Genomic DNA, 16,859 nt, shown 5'->3' with positions numbered 1-16,859 from the left:
GGCCCCCGCACCCCCGCTGCATCACTCTTCCTTCTGAGGACAATGGCTTCACCCAATGTGGTGAGGGGGAAGTTTAACCAAAGGAAAAACTGAGCCCACACTGATAAAACATCAGCGTTATCAAGGGACAGCCAGGCGTGAGAGCTGAGGCACCCTTGCCTTGTGGTGACTCTTGGGATACCTTTGTGTGTCAACTGCTCCTAAGCATGGCTTTGGTGTTTTAAACATCCCTCTTTGTCATATTCCCATCTTCTGATCCACCAGGACATACCCATTTTGTAAAGGGCATCGCAGGTCTCTTTTAGAAAGCAGCTGTGTTGGCACTATAGCTTACAGTAGGTATTGACATTGACTACTGAATACCCAATGGGCATCAGGGAATGCTGTCACCAAGAGCCCATCAAACTCTGCCAGCTCAGAAGTATTTGTGCTTGATCAAAAAATTAAGTACAGTTCATAAGGAAATGTAGTTACATACAAGAGCTTAAGCCAGGACAGTCTTACATAAAGTAGGATATGCGGGCTGTCTTCCTGGCTTCCCTCTCTATGTTAACATGTGAACTGTGCTTAAAAAGAACAAAAATGAATCCAGATGTGTTTTTGGTATGGAGTTCAGGCAATTCCACAGTTTCTTCTAAATTCCAAAATGACTTTTTGACACAAAAATAGAGATGCTATTAACATAGTTGGTCCTTAACTGAAGAGCACAGCCCACTCTGGCTGACAGTTTCCCTCACAGAGAGACCCCCTAAGAGTGAAGTTGGAATGGTGAAGGCTGGGAGCACTGTCTTTGTTTCCACATTAAAGGGAAAAGAGACCTGAGGTCAGCCTTGCAGCCCCTCTCCCTGCCCAGCCAAGCAAGGGGGGGGGGAGGGGCAGGGAGGCCTGTTGCCACCACAGCCCCTTGCCCTTCCCATCAATCAGCCTCTGCAATACTCACAACAGCCAACTAGAATACTCTTGCTTACCTCTTCAGCATAGACTCAGTCACTTCATGGCAAAAGCATGCTTTTCCCACGTATGCATACTTTGGTGGGCTCAAATCTACCAAATTAATGGATTAAATAAATATATTTCTTGGAGCTGATCTGGAAGATGATCACTGAGATTATGTGAAGCAATCTTTAGTAGCATGGGAAAACACTAGAATGTCTGTTTCTTTCTCTCGAGTTTGTTATTGCAAATGCACTTTATCAGACAGTCAACAAGCTCACAGCAAATTAAGAAAATTGATAAAAGTAATATTTATAAAAACAAGTATATAAATATGTGAAGAGGCATAACCTTCTTAAGTTTGTTTTATTTTATATGCGTCTATGTATGAATATGTGTGTGTGTGTGTGTGTGTGTGTGTGTGTGTGTGTGTGTGTGCATCACTACCTAACTGGGGAAACCAATGTCCTCTAGTCTGGTACATGCCTGAATTACCTCTCACTCTCCTGTCATCTGAATTCTTATATTACACACTGTTGTAGTCTAGTTTGTTTGTAGACCTCTCTTCAAAATAACCCAGGTGCCTGCTGTTTTCTTCCTGTCCTACAAACCATTGTTTATGTTGTATTCCTAGACCACAGCAATGGTTGCTTTGAGGACTTTTTTTCTTAGACCATAGGAATGGCTGAAAACATTCCTTTTTTTTTCTTTTTAATTTTTTATTATTAGATATTTTCTTTATTTGTATTTTAAATTTATCCCCTTTCCTCATTTCCCCTCTAACCCCCCACCCCCACCCCATCCCCTCTCCCCCTGCTCACTAATCCACCCTTTCCTGATTCCCTGTCCTGGCATTTCCCTACACTGAGTTATCGAGCCTTCACAAGACCAAGGGCCTCTCCTCTCATTGATGTCCCATAAGGCCATCCTCTGCTACATATGCGGCTGGAGCCTTGAGTCCCTCAATGTATACTCTTTGGTTGGTGGTTTAGTCCCTGGGAGCTCTGTGGGTACTGGTTGTTTCATATTGTTGTTCCTCCCATGGGGCTGTAAACCCCTTCAGCTCCTTGGGTCCTTTCTCTAGCTCCTCCACTGGGGACCCTGTGCTCAGTCCAATGGATAGCTGTGAGCATCCACTTCTGTATTTGTCAGGCACTGGCAAAGACTCTCAGGAGACAGCTATATCAAGCTCCTGTCAGCAAGCACTTGTTGGCATTCACAATAGTGTCTGGGTTTGGTAACTGCTTATGGGATGGATTCCCAGGTGGGACAGTCACTGGATGGCCTTTCCTTCAGTTTCTTCTCCAAACTTTGTCTCTCTATCTCCTCCCATGTGTATTTAGATCCCCATTCTAAGAAGAACCGAAGTATCCACACTGTGATCTTCCTTCTTGAGCTTCATGTGGTCTGTGAATTGTATCTTGGGTATTCCAAACTTCTGGACTAATAGCCACTTATCAGTGAGTGCATACCCTATGTGTTCTTTTGTGGTTGTGTTCACTTGCTTAAGAACTTCATGAATTCAACGTATTTAATAGCTGAGTAGTACTCCATTGTGTAAATGTACCACATTTTCTGTATCCATTCCTCCGTTGAAGGACATCTGCATTCTTTGCAGCTTCTGGCTATTATAAATAAGGCTGCTATGAACAGAGTGGAGCATGTGCCATTACTACATATTGGAGCATCTTCTTGGTTTATGTCCAGGAGTAGTATAGCTGGGTTCTCAGGTAGTACTATGTCCAATTTTCTGAGGAATTACCAGACTGATTTCTAGAGTGGTTGTACCAACTTGCAATCCCACCAACAATGAAGGAGTGTCCCTCTTTCTCCACATCCTCGACAGCATCTGCTGTCACCTGAGTTTTTGATCTTAGCCATTCTGACTGGTATAAGGTGAAATTTCAAGGTTGTTTTGATTAACATTTCCCTGATGACTAAGGATGTTGGCTGAACACATTCTTTTTTGTGTGTCTACAGCATCATAGTGTTGGTCATTTTCATTTTAATCATTATCTCCTCCATTACAACTCTTGTGGGTCAAGAATCACATCATCTCCTCTCCCTTAGCAGCACCAGATATTTCTAAGAATCACAGTAACTCCGCTTCATCCCTGCTTCTACTTCAGGTCTTGAATGCATCAATTCCACCCAAGAACTTTCCTCTCTCTCATTGATGCTTAAGGGTATTTTGACACATAGTAACCATTAACTCCATTGTAAGTAGAGGACCCATGAGTTGAGGTATAACATAATGGGAAGGAGAACCCTCCACAGAGAAAGATTTAGATGGCAATCTTCGACTTAGTCCCCAAGGTGAAGTTGGATAAACTTGCAAGAACACATTTACACTCTGGGGAATTTTGGGCTCTAGGATGAAAGTCAATATCATGGTTGACAAAATGTTTTTTTTTCCAGATTATAGTATTGTTTTATTAGCACTCTGAAAGAATAGAAAAGTATGTTGTATTTGTACATGTGTACCTATGTGTATCTCTCTGTGTCTGTCCATGTGAGTGCAGTTCCTGAGGAGGCCAGAAAAGGGATACTTTGGAAATAGAATTAAAGGCTTCAGGGAGCTAGTTGGTATGGGCACTGGGAAAACAATTCAGAATCTTCTAAGAGTCAGGGAGAGCTGAAATATATCTCTAGGCCAAAAGTATATAAAATTTGAGTGATTTATTAAAGAAAATAAATTCATGGTTATACTGGAATGATCTTAGTATATCTAGAGCATTCATAAGTCATGAGATATGTATCAACTTAAGCTGCTTTAACAAAATACTACACACTGGGTGGCTTAAATAGCAGAGGCTAGGAACTCAAGGTCAATGTACCAGCCTGATGATGTCTCTCTAACCAGCTTGCAGAAGCTAACTTCTCATCATATCTTCAAATAAGAGACAGAAAGAGGGAAGGTTAGGAGAATGAAGAAGGGGCTAGAGGAGCAGAGAAGGTGTATTGGGAAGGAAGAGGAGGGGACTCTAACATTTCTTCCTTATCTTATAAAGAAACCATCTCTGCCAGATAAAGAATACTTGTAATTCTATATCTCTCTGATGGTTTAATCCTCGGACGGCTTAATTAATTCTCTGATGGTTTGGAATAAAATTCTTTCACGAGCTCATGTTTTTAGACGTGCGGTTTAAACAGATCTGGTGGTATGGTATGAAGACGTTGTGGAACCTAGTGGTGAACCTAGAGAGGAAGGTGGCCAGCAGAGGGTGGGCCTCGAGGCTTAAGGTGTAGTCCTGTTCCCTGCCCCATCTTTGCCTCCTGATCTGCTAGGTTGTGAGCAAGTGGCTGTCACAGAGCCATCTGTTATCATTCCTTCCCCACCATGAACTATATTCCATCCAACTATCTGCCAAATTAAGTCATTTCTTCTTTAAATAGATTCTTGTTAGATATTTGGTTACAACAACAAGAAAAGTAATCAATAGAGTCATATGGTCTCAATTTTACTACTTCACCATGCACTAATTTTTGACTTGGGGGTTAGAGCCTTAGGATATGAGTCAGGAAACAAAAATGTTCATTCCATAGCACTTATCTAAATGTTACTTATTTGCCCATAGAACCTTGCACAATATGATAGCCAGCTCCTAAAACAGTCATCCTCACTTATTAGCTATCAATAATCATGTCTTCATAATCTTCCAACACTGAATAGGGCTCGTCCCTATAAACAACCAAGTGTTGAAAGAATTACAGTATAAGACCTGACCATAAACGTGTGCTACCACCTTTAAATCAGTTGCTCTAGGAATAAACACCTGTTGTCAGGTCAGCTCATACCAGCAACCCTCCAGAGAGGTCCACATAACAAGAGACAGATGCATAGGAGAACAGTGAAGCTTTTTGTTTTGTTTTGTTTTGTTTTTTAAACATAGTTGTACTGGCAGAAACACAGTGAAGCTTGCACGAAAAGGAAGATGGTACAAAATGTGGAGAGGTTGTTGGTCACCAAGCTTTTAAAGGCAGAAACAGACCATGCACAGTGCTCTACTCCAGAATAGAATACACTGCATTTCATTTGAAGGAAGCACGAGTGGGTGGAAGTAAGAACTCAGAGAGTGGATATAAATGGCATAGATCAGTGCCCTAAGGTAAGGGTAGAACCAAGTCCTACCTGGTATCTCTCCCTCTCCCTCTCCCTCTCCCTCTCCCTCTCCCTCTCCCTCTCCCTCTCCCTCTCCCTCTCCCTCTCCCTCTCCCTCTCCCTCTCCCTCTCCCCCTCCCTCTCCCTCTCCCTCTCCCTCTCCCTCTCCCTCTCCCTCTCCCCCTCCCCCTCCCCCTCCCCCTCCCTCTCCCTCTCCCTCTCCCTCTCCCTCTCCCTCTCCCTCTCCCTCCCCCTCCCCCTCCCCCTCCCCCTCCCCCTCCCCCTCCCCCTCCCCCTCCCCCTCCCTCTCCCTCTCCCTCTCCCTCTCCCTCTCCCCCTTCCCCACCTCGTGTGGTGCACTATGTGCATGATTTTGCATGTGGGTGGTTGCACATATGTGGGGGTATGCATGTACATTTTTGGTTGTTGTTAGGAATAATCTTTCATTGTTCCCCAACCTTATTCATTGAGGCAGGGTGTCTCAATCAAATTCAGTTTGTTGATATGGTTGCTCTCAAAGTCTCCACTCTTTGGGGCTGGAATTACAGTTGGGCAGCTATACCTACCTGACACTTATAATGATTTCTGGAATCCAAACTCAGGTTTTCATCTTATGTGGCAAGTGCTTTAACCATTGAGTCATTTCCTTAGCCCTTGAGGAACTTACAGTAAGAGTCTGTTGAATTCCAGAATTGGTCTGAATTGGTCATTCATTTGTGCTTCAATACTCCTTTTATTGGCCAAGGTACCTACACTGTTCATTCAGTTTCTGTATGTTGGTGGGGAGAGAGATGACGAGTGTCTTTAAGTCATGAGGTAAAAGGAACTGTAAAAGATCTGGGTAGATTTATTTGCATCTGAACTTGATTTATACAATCAGTTCTTGGACGTGGAACTGATAATACATATAATAAGATGTGTTAGTGGAAGAGTGTGCAGAACAGGGCATTACATGAGAGTGAGACATGAATGAATGGGTGGCAAGGAGGTTTGAAGAAGCACAGTAGATAGCCTCGGTGATAGAGGCCTCAGTGTTGCCTGCATCTGACATTCATGTTTGTGTATTGCCTTTTCCAACTTGGAAGAGGACCAACCCTCTGAAACTTGTAAGTATAATAGTGTGAACCTTGACTATGGGTCTTAGAAGATACTGAACTCATCTTGGACCCCTGGCTCCGATGGAAGATGGAGCTTCCACATCTGAGATCGCAGACCCTCATAGAATGGCCTTCTTGCAAGAACCGAGATCTCTCAACTCTAGCCACTACTAACCTGGTGACACAGGAAGGATTTTCTTGTAAATGGATCCTCCTGCTCCAGGCAAGCTGTTTGCAGAGAGATTTGTAACAAAGTTTATAGTTCACAGAAGTGGTGAGGATCATGTTTTGGTGCTTAGACTTATAATAACTTCTTTACATTTTAAAATATTTTCATTTATAAACTATTGTATTGCAACATTTCACACACACACACACACACACACACACAGAGCTAACATTCACCTCTTCATTATCATCATGGATTCCCATTCTCCTTCCTCTGGTCTTCTCTCTCCAAAATAATTCCTTCTTAGTTTTTTAATTGTATGTATATATGTGAAAGTATTATTAAATCTAGATTCTTCACGTGAAAGAAAATATTCTATTTGTATTTCACCTGCCCTGATTAATCTCTTTTTCTTCCTTTCTTTTAACCCTCCTTTCCCTTACACAAATCTCTGCTCCTACTCACATTTCACACAGCAGCCCATTTGCATGAAATCTAGATTCTGCTTATGAGAGGAAGCATGTAATATTTATCTTTCTGAGCCTGGCTTATTTTGCTTAACATGATCTCTGGTTTCACCCATTTTCTGACAAATGACAAAAGTCCCTTAGAAACTGAGTGAGTCTGCTGTGTGTATGCATATATCACAATTTCTTTATGTGTTCATCTGTATACATAATGTGTACCTAGACTGGTTACATGTCATCACTGCTTGGAATAGTGTAACAATAAACATACGTGTAGAAGAGTCTCTGTGGTTTGCTGACTTCAGCATATTTATCTATACCCAGAGGAGGCATAGCTGGATCACATTTAGTTTTAGTTTCTTGATGGATCCCCCTTGCTAACAAACGATGCAGAAGGTCACAACTTCCCTTCTATCTTTAACATAATTTGTTTGTTTACTTGGTTGTCCCCATTCTGGTTGGAGAGAAATGAACTGTTGGAGTAGTTTGAATTTGAATTTCACTGAGAGATGAGAATGTTCAGCATTTCTACCTAAATTTACTGGTCATTTGTACATTTTCTTTTTGGTAATTTGGGGTGTGTAGTTAATTTTTATAGTCCTTTATAAACTTTATCTAGAAATTGTCTGTTGGGTGTATAGTTGGCAAACGTTCTCTCTGTTCTGTAAGCGCTCTGCTTCCTCTGCCACGCAGAAGCTTTCTATTTTCAAGAACTCATGTTCAACTTGCTATTATTTGCTAGGCTATGAGTTTCAGTTTCAGAAAGCCTTTGCCTATGCTTAGCTTTGAAGTATTTTTCCCATGTTTTTCTCTAACAGTTTCAATGTTTCAGGTCTTACATTAAAGTATTTAATCCATTTCAAACTGATTTTTTTAAACAGTGTGAAAGATAGGGGTATAATTTTATTCTTCTACAGATGGATATCCAGGCTTTATAGCACCATTTGTTGAAGAGGCTGGGGTTTTTTTCCCTAAAACTCCATTTTTGGCATCCTACTTAAAAGTTAGCAGGACATAGCTGCCAGGGATTATTTCTGGGTTCACTATTGCTTTTCCATTCGTTTCTCTGTGTGTGTGTGTGCTTGTGTGTGTGTATGTGTTTGTGTGCTTGTGTGTGTTTGTGTGTTAGTCGTTGTGCCAGTACCATTTTGACACCATAGCTCTGTAACATAATTTGAGATCCAGGAAATGGGATACCTCTTCCAGAATTGCTCTTTCCACTCAGAATTATGTTCACTATTTAAGGTCCTTTAGGGTTCCATATCAATTTCAGGATTTTTTTCCTAGTTCTTTATGTAAGTTTAGTGACATTCTTATGAAGATTGCACTGAATCTGTAGATTTCTTTTGAAAGTATAGTCACTTTTTCATGATAAATTTTGCTGATACATAAGTAGAACATGTCTTTCCATCTTCTAGAATCTTCTTCAACTTCTTTCTTCCGAATTTAAAAAGGTATTATTGTAGAGACATGTTACCTACTTGGGTAGACTAATTCTAGTAATTGTTTTTGAAGTATTGTGAATGGGATTCCTCCTCTGATTTACCTTTTTTGGTGACTGCATTATTGGAATATAGAAAAGCTACGGATTCATGTCTGTTGACTTTGTGTCTTGCTATTATGCTGACAGTGATGGTCAGGCTTATGAGTTATTTTGGTGGAATCTTTAGCATTTCTAAGTATAGAATCATGTGTTCTGAAAATAGGGATACTTCAACCCCTTCACTGTTTATGTCCCTTTTCTCCTACTCTTATCATATTCTCAAATTAAAACTTTAAGCATTATGTTAATAGGTGCACACAGCCTTTGCTGTGTTAAGGAATCCCCTTTTATGCCGGGTTCCCTGTGATTTTTACTACATGTGTGTGTACAGCTTTGGTTGCTCCTCTTCTCCACCAGAGAGCTGTAGAAGTCAAGTGCTTCCTGCTCCTTTACTCCCTGTGAACTTCACCTTTCTCTGTTCTATAACCCCAGTTATGATTCCCAACCCTTTTCATTTTTACTTCCTCGAAAAACCTCTACACTGACCCAAATCTTCTTATATATCACATTACATGGAAGCAACTTCTAATTGCAATTTTACCATAGAAGTCTTCTTGGTTTGGTTTTTTTTAAGCAAAAAATTACATAGTAAGAAAGTAAAATATGCCCCTCTCCCCTCCCTGCATGAAGTGGCCACCCCCTGTAACCAGGCAGAACTACCAATGGAGGGATAAGGAAACCAACCAATCTGCAAAAACTTTGATTCAAAATGTATCCTGCCTACAAAAAGTGCAAGTACAAAGATGGAGCAGAGGCTAAGGGAATGACCAACCAATGATTGGTCCAACTTGAGACCTGTCATGTGAGCAAGAACCAATACCTGACACTATTAATAATACTCTGCTATGCTGTAGACTGTAACATAACCTGTCTTCTGATAGACTTCATCTAGCAGCTGACCAAAGCAGATGCAGAGATCCACAAACATTGGATCGAGCTTGGGGAGTCTTATGGAAGAGTTGGGGGAAGGATTGAGGAACCAGGAGGTGGTAGGGACGCTACAGGAAGACCAATAGAGTTAATCAAGTTATAGAAAAAGAAAGAAAAAGAAATGAAATCAGTCACTTCCCAGGCTTAAGGTCAGAAGACCCACCACTCTCTGTGATTTCATAGAACATGATATACCTTGGAAAAGATACTTGCTTCCTAAATGTTGGCATTCACTGTCCCATGTGTTAAAACATGCATGACTAAAATGGCCTGTGGAGGATGCATAGAAATTCTCTCGTTAGACAGCATGTAGGCCCAGTGCTCTCAGTTGCTGTTAGACTCCATTAAAGCCTGCACAGCCAGACTAGTACCATGCTGTGAAACTGATAAGCCAAGACACACAGCTGTCCCATAACACTGCCTGTTTATTACCAGAAAGAAATGCCCTCAGAATTTCTATGCATGAGGATAGATAACTCTTAGGACCAAAGCTTCTAACAGCTGCAGCCAAGTGATTGGTTTTGTAAGAAGGTGCAGGTGCCTCTGGAGCTGGGAGCCTTGCCCAGCTTCTAGCTGGCAGTGCCACCTTAGGCCAAGCACTCCCAAATCTCTTAGCCTCAGTGTCATTATCTGTACAAAGAAGACACTGGTTGTGACAACGTAGGGGCATTGTGATCATTCAAGAAAAGATGTGTGTGAGAAAGTGCTTTTATGTATCCATTCTTTTGGAAGAATTGTTTTGACATTGATGGAGAAACTGAATGTTTGGGTTAACTTTTTCTAAGATGATAATATGTTAAAATTCAACTGCCACTTCCGATTTGAGATTTGTAGGGTCATAAGATGATGTCATGTTCTCTGAATATGTATGACTACATTAGCAATGCTTTCCCTCAGGTACTGAGACATGGTATCAAGGAATGGGCATTGGACCCTCAATTTCTAGTTAAATTTGTACTAAAAAAATACAAGAAAGGTAACATGTTTGGGCTGTGAAAAGTGAGCCAAATTTCCCCAAGACTTCTCCTATGGCTTCCTGTTCAGAAAGAAGCAGCTGTTTATTAAGGCTTTGGGACCCGGACTCATTTTCTGTGATCTCTATGTTTCTAGGGTCTTTGATGATCAAGTTCCTCAGCCTATGAAGCCGTCCTTGAAGCCCCGGCTTTTCATAGCTTTGCAGGATGAATTTAAATCTCTTTTGTTCTGCAAGATCCCAGGGGCATTGCCAGTTCTCCCACAGTCATTCCCTCATACCTGTCACCACAATGTGATGATGCTCTTTATTGGGCACCCTTTTGAATGTACCTATTCTAGCTTGTCCAAAGCCTTTGAGCTCCTTGAGCACACAGACCATCTGTATCTTCAGTTGTGTTCTTTCCACAGTGCCGAGTAGCTTTTAAGTGATGTTTATCCTGAAAGATTGGAAAGGAAGGAGCAAGTGGGGAGGGAGGTAGAAGAAAAGAGGAAGGAAGGACAGGGAAAATAGAATGTACAGGAGAGAAGTAAGGAGTCTTGATACGGCTTAGGCACCATCCTGATCTATTTCCCTTGTAGCTAATGATCACTGGTCCTGTTATCTCAATTTTACACAAGAGGGAACTAAGTCTTGGAAATTGGTGACAATTATACAGCCAGCAGGTGACAGACTGATAGTACATAAGGGGAGCAGTTTTGGAATAGAGGATAAGACAGACTAGCTATGGATTTGGGCTCTTCCTCAGGACAGTAAGGACCGATTATTGCTAGTGTTCCTAATAACATCAAACTAAACCAGGGAACTGAATACTACTGTTAAATTGGGGAGATTTTAGGCAACTGAGTAGGAGTCATGTTTATATAGCATTTTGACATATCAGTGCTGAGGTCACAAGTTCTCAATAGGGCAGGAGCTGAAGTCAACAGGGAGGTAGCAAGCCAGACACATGAGACAGAAGAGATCTTGTCAATGGGTCTTGAGAAAGCACCGGTAGACTGGAGGTAGCAAGGTTGCTTTCAAATACTGTCTCCCAGCCAAAGCATGTATCTGACAGAACCCCTTCTTTGACTCTGGTTATAGCCTCTAGTCCCTATATTCTGATCTGCATCTCTACCCATTTTTCTCAGTCTTAGGAAAACTTGTATATCTCCTCTCTATTCCAAATTTCAATGACAGGATTTAAATTGAATTTTTTAAAAAATGAAAACTAATTACCATCTTATGGAAGCATGCAGGCTCCTCTTGCTTCTCTCCTACACGCATGTTTTCTTGCACTTTTACATTTTGCTGTGACAGAGCAAGGAAGTGCATGTTATACTGATACCTTGGCATTGACTTTTCCCACATCCAGAACTCTAAGGACTATTTTATGTCTTTGTAATTAAACCAGCCCTAAACTGATGATTTTTAACAACATACTCAGTTGTAGCCTAGATTTTCCTCTGGGCTCTAGGCCCACAGGTAGAAACCATCTGGTAGACATGTCTATCTTGGCAAAGTATATCTTGAACTTCAAAGGCATTGTACCAATGAGATATTCTCAGCTCACCTGTAAACAATTGGTTATGAACTGAGAGGTGAAGTGATGAGAGGTATTGACCATCAAAACCCCAATATCCCAACTTCTCAGACGGAGAAAATGAGTCCTGAGACAGATACATGCTGAACCCAGAGAGTACCAACCTCACCTAAAGTCATTCACATTAAGTAATAAAGTTGACATCTAAGCAACATACAAATTTTCTGCAATCCCAACCTATGATTTCTTTAGTGCAGGGGGTAGACTTCAGTTGGACTCATTCACTTAGCCACGCTGGCACTTCATGTGAGGCCACTTACTGGGAGCTTTGAAATTATTGAGGATGAAAGACACATTTAAGGGTCCATGGTCATTATTACCACCCTCCTCTTGGTTTGGGATAATAACAGTTGCTGTTTTAACCACCAGCTCCAACTAAGCAGCCTTCAGATTTTCATGCTTCTGATGTGCAGAGATCAGCCTCCATGGCAACACCGACATGAGCTTTCTCCCACCAGTATTTGAAATTTATTTCCGGTACTCATACTTAAAACGGAAATGTAAAGGAATGCATTGTCTTAGGTAAACTGCCTTTATTTATGATAAACCAGAAGATTTGCAAGAGTATATTTTAAAAAGACTCAGAATGTATCCCTTTGTACTTCAAAGGCCATTTGGTCTTGGGCCCAACAGGCAAAGTGGTTATTATGGTCCCATGTGGGAAAAGGCGGGTTAGGCTGGAATGTACCCAGTAAACATGAAACCCCATCCACAGAACTCCACTTGCTCCCGCTGCTCTGCCGAGGCTAATTGGAGGAGGGCAACCTTTTTTGAGAAAGGAAAGAAACTTCTGGATTTGAAGCAGATGTCTGAACTTTGCAGAATCTACAATACAGGCTTTTAAAAAAATATTGCAATAATTAGGAGTCCGGTTTGAAGTCAATGTGTTGCTGTAAAAATTAAGGATGTTTACAACTGTGGGAAGGCTTTCTTTAAAAACCCAATTCTGATTCCAATTTGCTAGCAAATTGCATCCTGGCCCCATGGAGGGAGCGATCGGCAGACCTGTTTAATAGATTAGGATGCTTGCTGTCCGTCAAAGAGCAGGTATGTGCTCGCTGTTATGAAATCAAATAGGAATTCTCAGAACACGATCCAGACTTTATTTGTAGAGTTTTGTGACATAACAAATAATTTGATATTTGGAACCAAACAAAATGTTTTCTCAATTGATTACACACACACACACACACACACACACACACACACACACACACACTTGATTTTCCTTGTGTGGTTCCTGGCATAGAAGTCTAGTATTTACTAAACTGACCACAGTGTTTCAGATATTGGTTAGTCATGAAACATTGCATTATACTCAATTTCAGGTTATCCAAGGACAAGAAACTGGACAATATATGAATTTAACTTCTCTGAAGTCAAAGATCATTATTACGTATCAGAAAAATATAATTTCGTTTTCAGATAACAGAAAAAGAAGGTCTGTGAGAGTATTGGTCAGGATAGACTATAAGATGGTCAGGATAGACTATAAGATGGTCAGGATAGACTATAAGATGGTCAGGATAGACTATAAGATGGTCAGGATAGACTATAAGATGGTCAATCTGTAGTGAGAGGAAATTAGAGTTAGAATGTTAGAGAAAACCTAGTTCCTATAACTTTGTAGTTTTGTGGCCATGATATTTAAAAGCTTTTATTTCTTAAATATGTTGTAGATACTAACATCTATTGTTTTTATTGTTGGCAGGAAGAATATGCAGCAATTCTTATGGTATATCCACATCTAGGCAAGGGAGAACAATGGGCCTTCACCCAGCACATACAAACTCAGTACACAGATTTATTTGAACTAGGTCAATGTTTCTGTCAGAACAGCACATCTTGTACAAGTCTGGAGAAGGGTAAGAAAGTGTGCTAGGTCAACTACAGGTTTCTCAGAAGCCCTTCTCTGTTTTTATGACAGAACCCTTAGTTCTGCTTGGGCACAAGCTGATCCAGTTGGGGTTGTTTTTCCGAATCTCTGGCAGAATAAGGGCATATAACGGAGTTCTGTCAAAGATACAGGAGTGAAGGTTGATGTATACAATGGCTACATCATAACACTTGACTTCATCTCTTCTTTATTGACTACCATAGGAAAGAATACAAACACCATGCTAGGGAGTCAATAGATCATGAAGATGAAGTCACCACACCAGTGAAAGCAGACATAGATCAGATTCCTGCACAGCTCCACGGAACAGAGACTCCTGGTTGCCGGATCGTCTCTATGGAGCATCTATCACATCAGAAGGACCCTGATATAGCTGTCTCTTGTGAGGCTATGCCGGGACCTAGCAAACACAGAAGTGAATGCTCACAGTCAGCTATTGGATGGATCACAGGGCCCCCAATGGAGGAGCTAGAGAAAGTACCCAAGGAGCTAAAGGGATCTGCAACACTATAGGTGGAATAACAATATGAACTAACCAGTACCCCCCCGGACCCCTCCCCCCCAGCTCGTGTCTCTAGCTGCATATGTATCAGAAGATGGCCTAGTTGGCCATCATTGGAGAGGCCCATTGGTCTTGCAAACTTTATATGCCTCAGTACAGGGGAATGCCAGGGCCAAGAAGTGGGAGTGGGTGGGGAGGGGAGTGAGGAGAGGGTATGGGGGACTTTTGAGATAGCATTGGAAATGTAAATGCAGAAAATACCTAATTAAAAAAAAAAGAAAAAAATAGTTACTTTGTTTCAGATAGCTTTATTTGGCCCACTGTTAAGGCACCTCAAATATAATCCAATTTTTCCTCAACCTTCTGAATGCTACAGCCATTTAATATAGGTTGTAATGAGGAGCCCAACTATAAAATAATTTTTGTTCCTATTTCATAGCTGTAATTTTGATACAGGTTGTAATGAGGAGCCCAACTATAAAATAATTTTTGTTCCTATTTCATAGCTGTAATTTTGATACTGTTATGAATGATAATGTAAATGTTTTTTGGAGATAAAGGTTTGCCAAAGGGGTTGTGACCCACAGGTTGAGAAACACTGCTATAGTCTACTAGAGAAAGCAGTCCTTATTATGTTTTATCTGACCTCCCCCCACAAAAAAGTTTATGTAGACTTTCTGATTTAGGAAGTTTGGTTGTTCTCCAATGGTCATGAGTGAGTTATGTGAGAGGCATTCAAGAAAAGACTTGAGGCAATCTTCCATATGGCCAGTTCTGAGGCAGACTATATTAAGTTAGATCATTAGTAGAGGCTACTGAATGAAGGAAACAAATGTGGGGTCCTGAGCTGTCCAGGACTTTGATTATGGAGTCAACACCCAGTTAAGCATGGCGTTGTGTGCAGCCTATTTAGACAGTTGGATGTATTTATTGTTAAACAGGGTCATGGATAGAGATTCATCATGAATATGCAAACATCGAGGTGGCATTTATTCCTCACAGCCTGCCTCAGATGCCATTAGATTTCTAATTTCAAAGCTCTAGATTCCTGAGTTGACTTGAGACAGCCCCTGCCCCGCGTTCTAGTATAGGCATGCAATTAATTATAAAATTCATTAGTTTAACAGAGACTGAGTAAGTAAATATATTCCTCAACTGCTCTAGATACTTGAAATTCAGAGATGCTTGGAACTTGAACATTGTTTTCACAGATCATAGAGTATGGAATCTATGAATAGTCATTGTCAATGACAGGGTTTCCTTTCTGGGAAGGGCTTTTGGAAAGTATTCTAAATAAAATAGATAGCTTTCCTCCAGGAAACCCACAGTCTCCAATTATTATTAGATGCATCCCTCCCTCCCGTCGTGCTGCCTTATAAGCATGGAGAGCTGGAGTTTCTTAGCCTATCACTACAGGGTAAGGTTCTTTAAGAGAAAGCATGATGATGTTTCTCTCTAATCTCTCTCTCCATACCAACATTTCGTGCTTGGTAAATACTCTACAAACATTTGATGACAGGAAATTCGATCCATGCAGTAAAGTATACTGCTCCAAAAGTGAACATGTCCATTCTACCTAATCAAAGGAACATGTGTAGGTATTTTAAATTTCTCAATCATTGTCAAATACCATCAAACTAATTATTACCAAGGGAGTTATTTTAAGACATACAACAGTCACTTCTGCTTTAATAACCTTCCTCACTTGTCCTCTGTTAATGATCATACAAAGTGATAATTTATTTCTTCTCAATACTTTTCAGAAATGCTTTCATAATTAGTAAAACTGCAGTAGTTTTTGTCCCACATTTATGAGGCAGTAGTGAAGTAGGTGCTTTGTGCACTTCATTTAGAACGTAGCAGCACATGTAAAAGCTGCCTTTCACTAAGGTTTCTAGACTACTTCAATTCTCAGTATCCAAAAACTTAAACTTCATTTGTATAAGGAGAACATGAGTTGGAGGTTGGTCTTGTGCACTGTGTATTCAGATGCTGATTTCTATGCACAGGCATCTGTTTGCAGTCCAGATGTTGACATGGGCAAGCATCTCTAATCTCAATGTTATGTAAAAATTGTTTCCCATCATCTTTGGTTGGTTAATAAAGATCTGATTGCCAATGAGCTGAGGCAGGATTAGAAGGTGGGATATCTGGCAGGGATATTGGAATTCTGGGAGATAATCATAAGGAGGAGATTTGTCCTGGATTGTGAAGAATTCAGACACATGAAACCGAGAAGAGGTAATGAGGCTTCTCGTAGACATAGAATAGTTTAAACTGATCGTATAAGTTACCAGCTAGTCAGGGTAGGCCAAAGCTTATGGCCTAGGCATTGATTCATAAATAAGCCTCCAAGTCGTTATTTGGGAACTTGGGTGTGCTGTAAAAGCCTGTGAGTATACACGTGGTTATGCCTGAAGACATTTGTTGTCATTTTGTCAAAAGAAAGGTAAAATTAGAAATTATATTTTTAAAAATACACTAGTCTAGTTAAAATAACAACTATAATAATAAATTAGTATTATGAACACTAATGACCAACTGCAACATACATACAGACCAGAGAGGACTAATGCTAAGATGTATGGGCTGGGAATGTAACTCAGTTTGTAGAATGCTTACCTACCATGTTGTAGAGGAGAGCCATGGCCACGTGGAGATGAG

Source organism: Mus caroli, unplaced genomic scaffold (assembly GCF_978045245.1).
Source record: "Mus caroli unplaced genomic scaffold, Mus_caroli_1 scaffold_14, whole genome shotgun sequence".
In the NCBI taxonomy this organism is placed as follows: Eukaryota; Metazoa; Chordata; class Mammalia; order Rodentia; family Muridae; genus Mus; species Mus caroli.
This window is presented reverse-complemented; position numbering follows the sequence as displayed.